The sequence below is a fragment of the Harpia harpyja genome, chromosome 5, assembly GCF_026419915.1.
Source record: "Harpia harpyja isolate bHarHar1 chromosome 5, bHarHar1 primary haplotype, whole genome shotgun sequence".
Lineage (NCBI taxonomy): Eukaryota > Metazoa > Chordata > Aves > Accipitriformes > Accipitridae > Harpia > Harpia harpyja.
This window is the reverse complement of record NC_068944.1, coordinates 66354429-66367958: the sequence shown is the minus strand read 5'-3', so window position 1 is coordinate 66367958 and position 13530 is coordinate 66354429. Positions and strand designations below refer to the sequence as shown.

Genomic DNA, 13530 nt, shown 5'->3' with positions numbered 1-13530 from the left:
ACCTCACACCGTTGCACACAAAACATCTAAAAGAGAAGTTAAAAGCATGGCAGAGATCAGACGGTAATCCCCATCCCCTCTTGCTGCCCGCTACCTTCTGTAAGTAAAGCAGCCTGCAAACAGCCACAAATCCTTTGCCATACAGTACTGCATACTGTTTACATCACCACCAATTTTGTGATGCAGCAATGCTAATGTTAAATACCCAATATCCTCCCTGCAAAGTACCTCGCACACTTTTCAGGGGGCGCTTCGCATTTAATAGCACATTTCAAAGCAGGTCTCTCACTTCATCAAGCACCACAAAAGCTCTTTCCCCGAGGGAGCCTTCCCTTCCCTGTGAGCCCCCTGCCACAGCAGGCTCCTTGCTGGGATGTGGATGGAGCCCTTGGAAGTGATGGCAGGGTGGGAACAGGCAGGTGAGGGAAGAGGGAAGGAAGAGGGCACCGCAAAGACATTGAAAATGCAAAACACGCACTCAACAACGTACTTCCTTCTAAACTGGGCTCAGGGTGCAGACCGGGGCTTGTGGCTTTTTTTCTGTAAAAAAACCACAACCAAACACCAAAACATATTTAAATCCCCTAGACATTTTGTGGGAGAGGTGCAGAGGGCCCAGCAGGGAACTGGGGCCAGCTGGTGAGGGTTCTGCTTGTGCCTGGTCACCCCCTGCACCCCAGAGTTGCAGACCCGAGGCTGAAAGCATCTGCTCTTGAGCGCTTCGCGGGGAAAACAAGACAGTCCGCCACTCGCCAAGAAGCCAGAGAAGAGCAAACAAAAAGGAGTTCAGATTTCAGGAGATTAACTTTAAATCCACTGACTCGGCACTCTGATCTGCTGCTGAAGAGACGGGGCTGGAGCTAAGATCATCCCTATGTACGAGCTCTTTTCAGCATAAATAATATCCTGTGACAGTCCTCTCCCGGCTCAGACACGCACCAAGTGTTCGCATGGTCTCCTGGACCATTACATAGAGGGTAAACATGTATATATAAGGTAAAACATGAAAATAAGGTACTTATAGATAAGATCCGGGATAACAGGACAAGCAAACAGAATTTAGGCACTTCATGTATATTTAGGCTTGAAAGCAAAATACTTTAGAGAGCTAACATTTTTTTCCTGTATCTGATTAACTGTGGATTTTGAAACTTGTGTTCGCCTTGAGCAGTATTTCCCAAACCACCTCATCCCCTCGACGTAAGCGCAAGGCACACAGACGAGATGCCGGCAGATACGCAGATGAGGGGCGTCCCATAAAAACTGTTTTAGCAACAGCAAAATTGTGAGGATGCTCTAACCGTAAAGAAAGGTAAGATACCAGGTTAAGAGCAGTTAAGATAACAGTTCCCTCCAAACGCATCATTCTTCCTCGTCACTCCAATTGCTTTAAAGCACACATGGAGCCTATTCCTTCCTTATGCCAGAGGATCCCAGACAGACAGAGGGAAGTAAAGGCTTTCTAAGGCAGCAGTCGTCTGAATTTACTCATCACCACTTGTACCTGGAAACTTCCTACCCGTAGCACTTGGGCAAAATCCTGCAGGTCCTCAGCAGCCACCAGCCCCGGCACGCAGCAGCCTGGCATAACTGCACCAGGGACTCTGCTGCGTTTGCCAACTCTCCCGCACAGCATCCCCAGGTACCGTCCCTGGTTCAAAAACCCCACATGAGGCTTTTTCAGCATCTTATTACTGCTGGCTTCTCAAAGAAAATTAAACCTGACCCTCAAAACAGTAATACAGTGGAGCTGGTGTCTTCCCGGCAAGACGCTTGTACCTGAGCGCAGACTGGGGAGACCTGTGCCTTAGGTCAAAGCCCAGGTAAAAGGGCTTCTGGCTCTCAAAAAAACCTGGCTGCCCAGTCCTGAGAGAAGAGGAACAGATCCCGAAAATCTGCAACCGCGAGGTCACTCCTCCTGGTACCGAGCATTACATGACAGTAATGAAAAGCAGTATCATAACTGTGACAGGCTGCAAGAGATGCCATGGGGATGCCAGACGGTGACAAGGAAATAAAGGAGTGATAAAGGACTCCAGCCACCTTTAGCTGAGCAAAAGGAGGGTGTTAGCGCAGTGGTCCCACAGATGGGAGCAACAACAGCCACGTGGACACCCACCCAGGCGACCAAGTGCTCTCCCCAGGAAGGAGCTGAGCATTCAAACAACTTCCTCGCCTTTCAATCACGTGAAAATAAATAGGTCGGACCCAACACTGCTCTTCTCAGAAGACTGAGAAGGGGAATCTCTTTGGAAAAACGCAGGAAAAAATCAGCTTCAGGGGGGACCATGCTGGGGATAACCCCATCTTCCACAATTTTCAAGGAAACCGTACCAAAGTCCAGAAGACAACAAGCACCAAAGCCTGTAACAGGAGTGTGCTCCCAGCATATCATTTAAATAAATCAGTTTCTGGAGAGACAAAAGACAAGGAAAAACTCCCTGCAGTGCCTGACAGTTTGTGCTGAACAGGATGCCAAAAAAAAAAACCCCACAACAAAACATATTTGCTTTAGAGGTGGGAGGCAGAAAGAGAGGCGAGGAAGGCATCTCCTCAAAAACACTTCAGGCCAGAACCGTCAGGACTTTCCTTTATTTCGTGTGAGAGTGAACCAGCAGTGTTCTGCCAGCCCGGCAGCAAAGCTTGGAGATGCCGGTGCTGTCTGCTTCGCACTGGCTTTCCCCGGCATGAGAGGATGCAAAACCTCCCGACATCACTTCCCGGGGCCTCCATCCTGGCACTCTTTGAAACCCAACAAAACTTACTACCTCCAACTGTTTACTCTTGGATTTTCTTCTTGCAAATAAGATTTAAAAAAAGAGCAAGTATTTTCCTACTTCTGCTATCTGAGTGAAGTGTAACATAAAGTAACTGAAACTAATAAGCATGAAATTAGGTTTCAGAGATATTAAAAAAAAAAGTCCAAAGCTTGGAGAGTGAGAAAAAGGAACGCATACACTGGAGGCAAGGGAAGGGGCACCGAGTTCTTGAGAAATACTGGTACTTTATTAAACCCCTCTGAGGGTGCCTTTAGCAGCAGCTCAGAACCTGCTTTTTTTGGGGTGCTTTTTAAAAAATAACAACAAACAACAAGATTCTGCTTAAAAAGAAAGGAAACACATTTTTCCCTACACAGCTTTGCTCACAGGACTTCTTCCTCCAGTCATCAGACTGGACAAGAGGTTAAATAACCCTGAACTTGAGGCTTCCTTAGTTATGGTCATTGACTCAAAACAAGCGAGAAAATCTCTTTCCATTTGTTTTTGTGGTTTTTTTTGTTTTTAAGCTCCAGCAAGTGAAATATGCAGTTTTTAAACTTACTAGAAAATTGTGGGAATAACAGACAATTAATGACAAAAGAGAAGCCAAAATCGACAGCTAGTATGAGGTTGCAACTTCAAAAAAAAATTTAGTATTTAAGAGGGCAAATAAGGTCAGGACAGGAAGAATGGCAAAAAAAGGGGGAAGAAAAACTAAGATTTGAGGTCTGTGATGGGGTATGGAAACCAGTGTGAGAAGTTCCTGTCCCACCCCTCCCACTGCTCGCATGAAGTTAATTGTCCCCTCTGTTGGTGCCAACTGGGACCACACTGTAAATCACATCACCGAAATGCTGCAAGTTAAAAAATAACACTAAAAATATATATGTATCTATATCTCTCTCCGTTAGGAAAGGAGGGAGTGAAGCAGAGGGTTGCTTCTCACCAAGACTGTTTCTGTGCAAACCCACAGCTACGGGGACAGCGAGTGGAGTAACACAAGGGAAAGAACTTAGTTTTTCAGCTTTGTTATATTTTTCCAGGACAGAAGATGAATTTCAGGCTGTGGAGGAGTCTCCCAAGTGAACTGAACTATGCTGTGGTCAGATAACACCGGTCGGGAGGAAAGTCCACGATGTGCACAGAGGCACTTGTGTTTGGGCCAGGATGCGCCCACTCCTGTGGCCCAGAGCCTCCAACGCCTGCTCCTGCAGGGAGCACTGAGCTTAACTCAAGCAGTAAAAGGGTTCCCCAGAGAACACCCCCAGAGTGTTGATGTGCAGACATCAAGAGCTGAACAAGCACACAACAACAGACATCTCTGCATGGGAACGTCTCATGTCAGGCCTGTACTACTAATGCTTACCATGCAGTTCTATCAGCCCAGGGCAGGACATGTCATTGATGTAGCTGTCCTGGCAAAACCTGTGAGCAGAAAGGCTGTTACACCAGCAAAGGGGCATTTTTTGCTAACGCCGCTTATCAAACTCATTGCGCAGGGTCGGAAGGATAAAGCTGCAACCAGTAAATTCACCCAAGGAGCCAAGTTCTTGGCGTGGTTGTGCGACGCTGACCCTACCAAAGCATTCGCGCACCCCTAGGCTCTGGGTACCTTGTGTAATAAGATATTAAATAGTCTGAAATACATACATGCTCACTTTTTACCAAGGCCTGTAGTGATGGGGCAAGGGGCAATGGTTTTAAACTGAAAGAGCATAGGTTTAGATTGGACATAGGAAGAAACTTTTTACGATGAAGGCGGTGAGACCCTGGAACAGGTTGCCCAGCAAAGCTGTGGATTCTCCATCGTTAGCAGTGTTCAAGGTCAGGCTGGACGGGGCTTTGAGCAACCTGAACTAGCACAAGGTGTCCCTGCCCATCTCAGGGGATGTTGGATGAGATAACCTTTAAGGGTCCCTTTTAACCCAAACCCTTCTATGGTTCTATGATCCTATGGATGCTGGGGCTGCCCTTCCAGCCAGAGCCCCAGGGGTGGGCAGCCAGCAAGCTTCCCCCGGCTGCGAGATGAAGGGCAGCACGAGATGGAGAAGACCTATATCGCTTCAGAGCTTGTGAACAGTGTAGATGGCAACTGAGCCCAAGGGTGAGCCTGGACCATGGTCCTGCTTAACCTGTAGCCTACGGGGGAGGGGGACGGTGGTGATCTGCCAATTCCTCCCAAAATGTCTGCAAAAGTTAATTGGAGAGGCAAGCAAGTGGTGAGCAGGCTTTGCTCTGCTAGATTAGATCCCTGCTGGAAAGTCTGCCCAGGGGCCACAACCTGGAGAAGATAAAAACTGTAGATGTAGCTGGGGAGGCTCGCTGCCGGAGTGACACTGAATTCCTCACATGCGCCCTGGTTCATCACCCGGCATGTACCCTGTGCACCGGGCCGATTCGCTAAAGGTTGTCAAAACTTGCTGAAATCCCCCCCCGCCCACCTCCCAACGTGCAATTTCTAACCATGCAGGCGTTACAGATCACCTTCTTTCCCATTTGCTTCCCGACCCTTCCTCCCTTCTCCGTCAGCCCTCCAGATGGCAAAACGCTCCCCTCTGCCAAGCACCAACACGAGCCTTCCCACCACCAGCCCCGCTCAGGACATCGCCCGCCGCCGGCAGCTCGGGCACGTGCTGTCTCATCCATGAATTCAAAGGGATGTTGCATCATAACCCATGTCCTCAGCTACCAGAATAATCCCCCCCAGGAGGACTTTAAAAAAGTCCCCTCCTGATTACGAATGCCAAAACCTCCTCTGCTTGTCTGTGTCGTTCTCCCTCTGCTTGCTAACAAGAAACAGCCATCTGAGGCTTTGTCAGTGCTAAATACACAAAATCATTTCACACATTCCCTCAGTTTCACCGGATCTCCCAGTTTCACCAGCAGACTCACAATACTGGCCATTTTACGTAAACGCAGCTTATGGAAAATTCAGTTTTCACGTTAGAAACAGGTTTTGGGTCTCACAGTTCTGAGGAAAGCTTGCCAAGTGCATCATCTTATATCCAAACCCACAGAATTTCTTGAAACAACCCCAAGTGCGTCTTTTTTAAAACAAAGCAATCAATCAAACAACCCTTCTGACTTGCAAAGGCATGGCAGTTTTGGGGAGGGAGGGCTGGATTGGCGATTTCTGAACTGCCTCGGGATGGCAAGGCTGGAATTGAGCTCTCTTCCCTTCATCTTCCAAGGGGCCCAGTTCACTTCCTTCCCATCTTGCTACACCTTTGCAAACCAAACTCTCAAATACTACCCTGTATGAAAAGTATTTGTAACATTCTGGAAATCAACAGCTCTTCTGGCTTTTTCAGAAAACAAAGAAACTTACTGCTACCCTGGGACTGAACTGTTATCATGACACCCAGTAAACTTCAGACCTACCTATTTTTGAAGGGTTGATAAAATAAACTAACACCACAAGTATTAGTTCCAGTTGATGTGACACATGTAAACACACCTTGACAGAAGACCAGCAATTACTTTAATGGCTTTAAGTTAAAGCCTTTATAGATTATTTTAATGCCTACTTTTGTTTATTACTTACTTTCAATATGAACAGATACCATCATGCAGATGTGCATGTTACAGCCTTCAGTCTGCAGTAACTTTTAGGGAAAGAACACACTTGCTGAATTATCCTCACACTTGCCAGAAAGTCAAAACTACAAATACACTCGCTCCACACAAAAAGCAAATGCAGCTTTACTGCAACCTGACAGCCATGCTAAAATCTCAGGGAGTTCACTTGTGACACTGTTTCTAAACAAAATCTAATCGAAATACTATTTTGATTTATTTTCAGTGGATGTTTTCATTCCTTAAGTGGGCACACAGAAAAACAATTTAGACATGGGTCAAAACACCCAAATCAGAAGAGACTCCAAATAATATTGCTGAGGATCATCTGAGTTAGAACAAAGTAAAAGGAATAAAACCCGAAGATGTTGCACATGCAAAGATAGTGATGTCATGCCTGGCATTAAAATCTTCATCTTGCATGAGGATGAGCAAAACCTGATGTGTGCTCATTCCAGCCCGCAGCAGTTTGATACTGGTTTGAAAATGTAAAAAGCAGCAAGTAACTTTGCTATATTTAATGTTAGCTTTCTTTTTTGGACTTTTAATAAAAACACAATAAAACTCCCCCCACCCAACAAAAAAGAACCAAAATGTGACATTGCCAATTTGGGCTGTCTCATATAATGGATTATTGATTTTACAGACACTGTCTAGAAATAGTTGATTGTAACTAGAGTAAAAAGGGAAAAAAAAGTGGTACTTTGAGAAAAAGCAGTTGGAAGGAGCACGCTTCTTTCAAACACCAATGACAGAGATGTCCCGTGGGACAAAACTCTGACAGGAAAACTTTTGGGGTGGGCAAGCAGGAAAAATGTCATTTTATGAAGGTGAGTAATCACATGGGCTTTGGGCTGGTTACTGAGCTATACACATCTATAAGCACTTTCTGGCACTGAGCTCTTCACAGGTACAAGAAGAGAGGATGAACACGGGAGAGCTCTTGGCCATTCATTTCTGCAGAAGCCTGTAAGTGGATAAACACGCACACGACTGCTGAAGTAAAATAAGGACCAGCCAACAACTTTAAAAATGCATGGGCTTTTTAGCATTTATACTCTTCCCGATTGCTGGCCAGTACCTTGGTTTCCCTGACCCGGATACCAATTTGCAATTCTGTGTTTCAAAGAGCTGCCGAGTTCATACAACAGACTGAAGCCACATCTACATTAGAAAGGCTTTGCTGGGACAAGAATATATTACACTGGCAAACCACTTCGGTCACAGATACCTCTTAAAGAACAAAATTAGTCCTCTACTGGTCTAATAAAACCACAGCAGCACACAGCAGTGTTACTTCACATGCCATTTCCCAGTACGACAACATGCCAGAGGTTTCTGCTAGAGATGTCAGACCCCTGGTAGTCACACCTGCACCTGCACAACTATCCCAGCCCCAGCCAGGAGGGACAAACACTGCACAAAGTTTAATCTCTAGTTTTTTTTTAAAAAAAGACAACTCATTGACCAACTACATGTGGATTATTTGTAGGTAAGCTAGATGACGAAGCAGAGAGCTGCAATGATTTGCCATCATTTGCTGTAAAAGAATTACGTTGAGGCATTTGACATTTTAGTTCTCAGCCCCAACCTGGAAAGGTTTGGTTTTTTTTGTGTTGGGATGACTACCATTGTTCCACTAAAGGACGTACTAAAATCTCTTCCTGAACTGGGATCTTGACACCTGTGGGACAAAAAAAAGCCAAATAGGAAAGACCAGTTCTGCCTAGCTGACAGCCTTACACTGTGACCCCGGCACTGCCGAGGGAGATCCCCGGAGCTGCCAGAGGTGCAGCTTCGCAAGGCACCGCACGCTCCGCCACCCTCGCCTGCTGCTCCCTGCACTGCTGCCTCGGGACCCAGCTGGCAGGAGGTGCTGACGCCCAGCAATCCTGACCACCAAGGCATCTTCCTACCCAGCAAAAGTACTCCTCTTCCCTCCCATTCCTACGTCTTTGGATGCTTTTCCCCCTTTTGCTCTCCACCTTCCAACCCAAAAGTTTTGCTGAGCTGCCCTGCATGGCAGAGCCCTCGCAAGCTCCTGGGGTTTAAAAGGAGCACCTGACCTGAAAGGATGGGGAGCCTCCACCCGGAGAGGTGCGCGGGAAGCCCAACGGGGGAGGAAATCAGGGCCATGTCCCCCCCGCCAGGCTGTCTCCCTCAGGAGGGATTCCCAGGCGCAAAGCGAACAAAAAGGCTCAGGAAAGAGCCGGGCAGAGGGATACCCCAAAGTCAGGCAGGCACATCCCAACTCCACTTCCAAGTTTTATTCCTAGCAAAGAAGGGAGAAAAATCTGTGTCTTTTGCTGTCTCCCTCATCCCAGAGGGAGAGAGACAAGGGAGGAAAAGAAAGGAGACAGTTGCGTGACAGCTTTGGAAACCAGCTAAAACAAAAGGGAAAGTCACCCCTCCTAAAAAAAAAAAAAAAAAAAAAAAAAAAAGCGGGTGCACTGTACCGAAGGCCGAGTTTCCCCAAATCTCCCCATCCCGGGATAAATAAAATGCCACAGGAAGGCAGAGACCTTCGCAGAGGCTGAAGGAGGGATGGAGCGGAGCGCCCGGCTCTGCCCCGCCGCGGTCCCGGCTCGGTGCCGCCCGCTCCGCCCCGCCGCTCTCCGCAGTTACCGGCAGCGGCAGGGCAGGAGGCAGCGAGCCCCCGCGCCACGGCGTCACGGGGGAGCTGACAAGGAGGGGGGGAGGCAGAGGGAAAAAAAAAAAAAAAAAAAAGAAATTAATCAAAAATTAAACCAGAAGAAACCGCTGCCAAGTCCGGCCGCGGGCGCGGAGCCACGCGTGGCGGCGGCGGCGCCGGGGCCCCTCCTGCGCCTGCAGCACCCCCGGGGAGGCTTCACCCCCCCGCCCCCCCGTCCGTGGAAGCCAGCGGTTCCTTTTTAAAGACCGCACTGACAAAATCGCCCTGCTCGCCTCTACGTAACGCCCTGTCGAAAGCGGACGCCATATTTTGTGTTGCTGATGTCGACACAGACAAACGTAGACATGTTTTTTCCTCCCCCCCCCGCCGTTCCCCCTCCTCCTCCTGCCTTCCCCCCTTCACCCAAACTTGCGATCGGGAGGCGGCGGGGAGCGGGGAGGAGGACGGGGGGGAAGGAAGCTGCATGGCGAAAAATTAAAAACATAGCTACAAAAATTAAGAGCCCCCCGCGAACAACCCTCCCCGCTCCCCCCCCACCCCACCCCGCCGGCGGTCTCCCCCGCCCCCCCTCCTCCCGGCCCCCGCCGGAGTCCCGGGAACCGGACAGTTTTTGCGGGAGGAAAAGTTGGGTGCGAGCGGCCGGGGCTGGAGCGCCGGCGAGTGCATGTGTGCGGGGGGGGGGGGGGGGGGGGGGCCGGGCAGCGCCGCGACGCCGCCGGGGGGGGGGTGGTGGTGGTGGTGGGGTGGTGGGGCGGGGGGGGGGGGGCCCGCCTGGGAAGTTTCCTACCTGCGCCCAGGGCGGCGGCACCGACTGTCCCGGGCGGAGCGGCACCGGGGCTCCGCGCGCCGCTCCGCGCCCCTCCGCGCGCCGCCGCGGCAGCCCGCGGCCGCGGGACCCCGCGCCCCCCGCCCCCCGTCCCCCGCCCCCGCCGCGCCGCGCCGGCCCGCGGGGAAACACGCGCGCACCGCCACGCGCGCACGCACGCACACGCCGCGCCGGCCCCGCCGCGGAAAAAAAAAAAAAAAAAAGGGGGGGAGGAAAAAAAAAAAGAAAAAAAAAGAAAAAAAAGGGAAAAAAAAAAAAGAGCCCTCGATCGGTGGGGATCTACGCCAAAACCCACATGATCTCTGACGTCAGCGTGCGTATTTGCATACGATACCACCGCCGGCGCGGCCGCCGGGGTCCCTCGGCGCGGCGGAAAGTTGCGAGCGGGGCCGTGGCCCCCCTCCCCGTCCCCCCGCCCGGCTCCGGCCGCTCCTCCTCCGGCTCAGCCCCACGAATTTTCCACGCACCCCCCCCCCCCCGCCCCGAGCGGTGCGCGCGTGGGCTCCGCCGGGCGCTCCGCAGCCCATGGGGTGGCACGGCCGGGCGCTCCGCCGCTCCCCGCCGCGCCCCCCGTCCCGCTCCACGGGCGGGACCGCGCGGACCCCCCCCGCGATCCTCCGGGCGCAGCCGGGGCTCGCAGCGGGGGCAGCCCCCCTGCTCCCCCCCTGCCCCTGGCGGTGCGAGCGGTGGCGGCGCCGGGGTGGGGTCGGGGGGTATGGACCCTTGGTACAGGGGCTGGGGGTGAGGAGCCTCGGTCCAGGATCGCGTGGGCTGGACCTCCCCGTGTGGGGATGGGAGAGGCTGGACCCTCGGTCCAGGACGTGGGGACGGGAACCCCATCTTAGCGTCGCGGGGATGGACCCCTGCTATAGGGACGGCGGGGGCCGGACCCCCGTTGTAGGGCCGGCGGGCTTAGACCCCCGGTATAGGGCTGGCGGGGTTAGACCCCCGTTGCAAGGAGGGCGGGGGCCGGGCCCCCGCTGTAGGGACGGCGACGGGATGCTGAGGGGCTGGATGAGGCTGTGCCGCTGCCGTGAGGCTGCCCCTCCGAAGCGGGGCCGGTTACCTGGGGAGGTGGGAGGCATTTCTTCATCCTCGGCTTGCGATGGAGGTTTTCCAAGCCACCCGAATTTTGGGTGGGCTTCAGGCGACGGTTGTTTATTGCTTTGCAGAAGGTGGTGTGTATCTCCAAGGGATGCTGCAATCTCTGCTCCTCTGCTGCATCGCAGGAATCCTTTCCCCCATTTAAAACTGTCGTTGAACTCTCGTGCCTCTTTGCCTTTCTGCCAAAGAGATGTAGACAGATAGGACCCAGGCTATTTTTCTGTTTACTTCAATGAATTAATTAAAAGAAATAATTTCCCGATTGTATCTTGCTACTAGATAGCAGATCTTCCAACAAGTCTAGGCTAATAGGACTTACGAGTAGCATAATCTCACTGTAACTTCAGGGGTGTGCTATCTACGATGAGGTATCTTGGATTAGATCGCACTAAATTAATATTTCAATTGTACACTTAAACCTCCAAAGGCTTTGAATCTCCACTTGCTTCGGCTCTCGCCCTGCCCTGTGTCACCAGCGTCGTGGCACGCAGGGTCAGAGCCAGGCTGCAGTCCTCAACCCAGCCGAGTAACTTCCTTGGGCAAAATTTTATTTCCCTTCCCTGTGTAGGGCCGGGGACCGGCTTGTATGAGAGTGTCAGAAGAGGAGCTCTAAGTTATTGCAACTGAATAATCACGGAAGAACGTAAATATGTCAAAGCAGTGTCAAGAGATTTCTTTGCAGGGATACCCTTATCTGAGTAGGCGTGTTTTTGACTGCCTGATTGAGTACAGTCTCTGCAAGTATTTGATAACAGAATGGATTCCTTCCTCTCTGTCGCCAGCTCCGAGATTTCTGCTAACTTTTCTGCTTCTTTCTAGATCAAAGCTGTTAGGAAGGGACAAGCATGAGCATCCTCTCCGCACTTGCTGGGGGCACGGCAGATGACCATTAGAGCTTGCCGATGCTCCTTGAACTCTGGTTTCCTCCCTGGAGGTTTGGTTGGTTTGGTTTTTTTTAATGGAAATTCTGCTTTCTTATAAAAACTACTGAATATATTTTGTTTAACTCTTCAGTAGCTCAGTAGCTGTTCAGACCTGGAAATGTTTCTGAATTTTGAATGCCTGGGGGGGGGGGGGGAGGAGCTATTTTAGGGGGCAAAAAATTCCCCCCCCCCCCCCCCAGGACACACTTTTTTTCCTACTGTCTCGAATTCCTTTTCTATGATTTGGGAAAAAAGAAAAGCCAAAGTGTTTTAATAAGACTACTACACTCATGAATATAAAATATTCTTGAAAGGGCAGATCAGTGGAAAAGCAGGTGAAAAATCATCTGCTTGCTCTTGCCCTAATTAACACTTACTTGAAGGCCTCTTTAACTTTTTTTTTGCACTGCCAAATGCAAAAGGATCTTTGGTTGATTGGGTGATACGACAGCTAATGCTGCCTTTCAAGTGCAAAAAAGGGCCGTCAATGGCAGCCGGGTCCGGGGTTTCAGATTTTAAGCCCGCGTTGTAAGGAAGACAGTTCTAACCTGAGGTCAAAGCGATCCCTGCACCGAGTAAGGCCCCCAGTGAGGCTCATCTGCCTTCCCCCAAACCCTGGATGACGGCACACAAATTAGGAGCTGAAAGATCATAAAAAATGGGGCACAATTCACTGTATATAAGGTGAGGAGGATGTGGGTTTAAAATTGTAGCAGTTGCTATTGCCGTCCCGAATGAACAAATTAAGGACAACTTTTTGAGCGCTGTGTATTAAATGTTACTGCTAGAGAAGCTGCTCAGACCGTGTAGGTGAGTCTACGGATACCTGCTTGTGCGTGACCTTGCATTTTCCCACATCGAAGTGCAAAATATAGTGCATGGAGATCTGTTTTGTGAATGAATGTTTTTCAACTTGGTCATCAAATTCCTCCTCTGAATCTTGAGTAATGGGACCAACAGGCTGTGTGGCATCTCTACTCAGATGCTGTCTTTTAGGAAACGTGGTTAGTTAGCTCTGATTCTGTCAGATTTAACTGAAGTTAAGTGAAAGGGTCAAAAGTTTACTGAGGGATGGGAGAACTGTGTTTATGATTAGAGTTTATAATTACAAAAGCCTTGATTCCTTGGGAAATCATGAAAAAAAAAAAGAAGTATCAGTGATGAATGCAATGTGAATACTCTTGCTAAATCTCAGTATGTAACTCACTTATAGAAACCTAACATTAAAATGATGCAGGGTAACATAACAAAATGGAAATTGCTTTTACAGAAGATGCAAAAAGGAAATTTGCAATTTTAAATTTCTTTTGCATAAGGCCTCTGTGTTTAATTAATAACACAATGGAAGCCACACTGATTCCGAAGCACAGTGAACATGCATTCACAATTTCCCAGGAAAGTGAGGGCAGAGCACTTGCTTGCTTTAAATTTAGTGCTCTCTCCGTTTCCTCTGTGAACTTCCTCTAGATTTAAAGTGACATCTGCTCCATAAAGCCCTCAGATGAAGTTGCAAGCTTGCCTGTGAAATAATACCTTGGTCAGAGATAATGAACTGTGTACTCATATATGTATATATATATTTTTTTTATGGTGAGGAGATGAGTGTCTGACATATGTATTGTCACATACGTTTCAGTCTTTTTCAGCTTAATGGTTTCCTTCTGACTGTTTGATCCTGTGAAATTGCAG

The 13530-nt window shown here is 49.7% G+C and overlaps 1 protein-coding gene across 1 annotated transcript in view; it reads right to left on the bottom strand.

The window, feature by feature from the left end:
* Window positions 1-9889, bottom strand: part of ZHX2 (zinc fingers and homeoboxes 2) — a 77636-nt gene extending 67747 nt beyond the window's left edge. Inside the window, exon 1 of the mRNA XM_052787210.1 lies at window positions 9776-9889. The gene's annotated coding sequence lies outside the window, so the exon portion shown is untranslated. The remainder of the gene's footprint in view (window positions 1-9775) is intronic.
* Between the last annotated feature and the right edge of the window lie 3641 nt (window positions 9890-13530).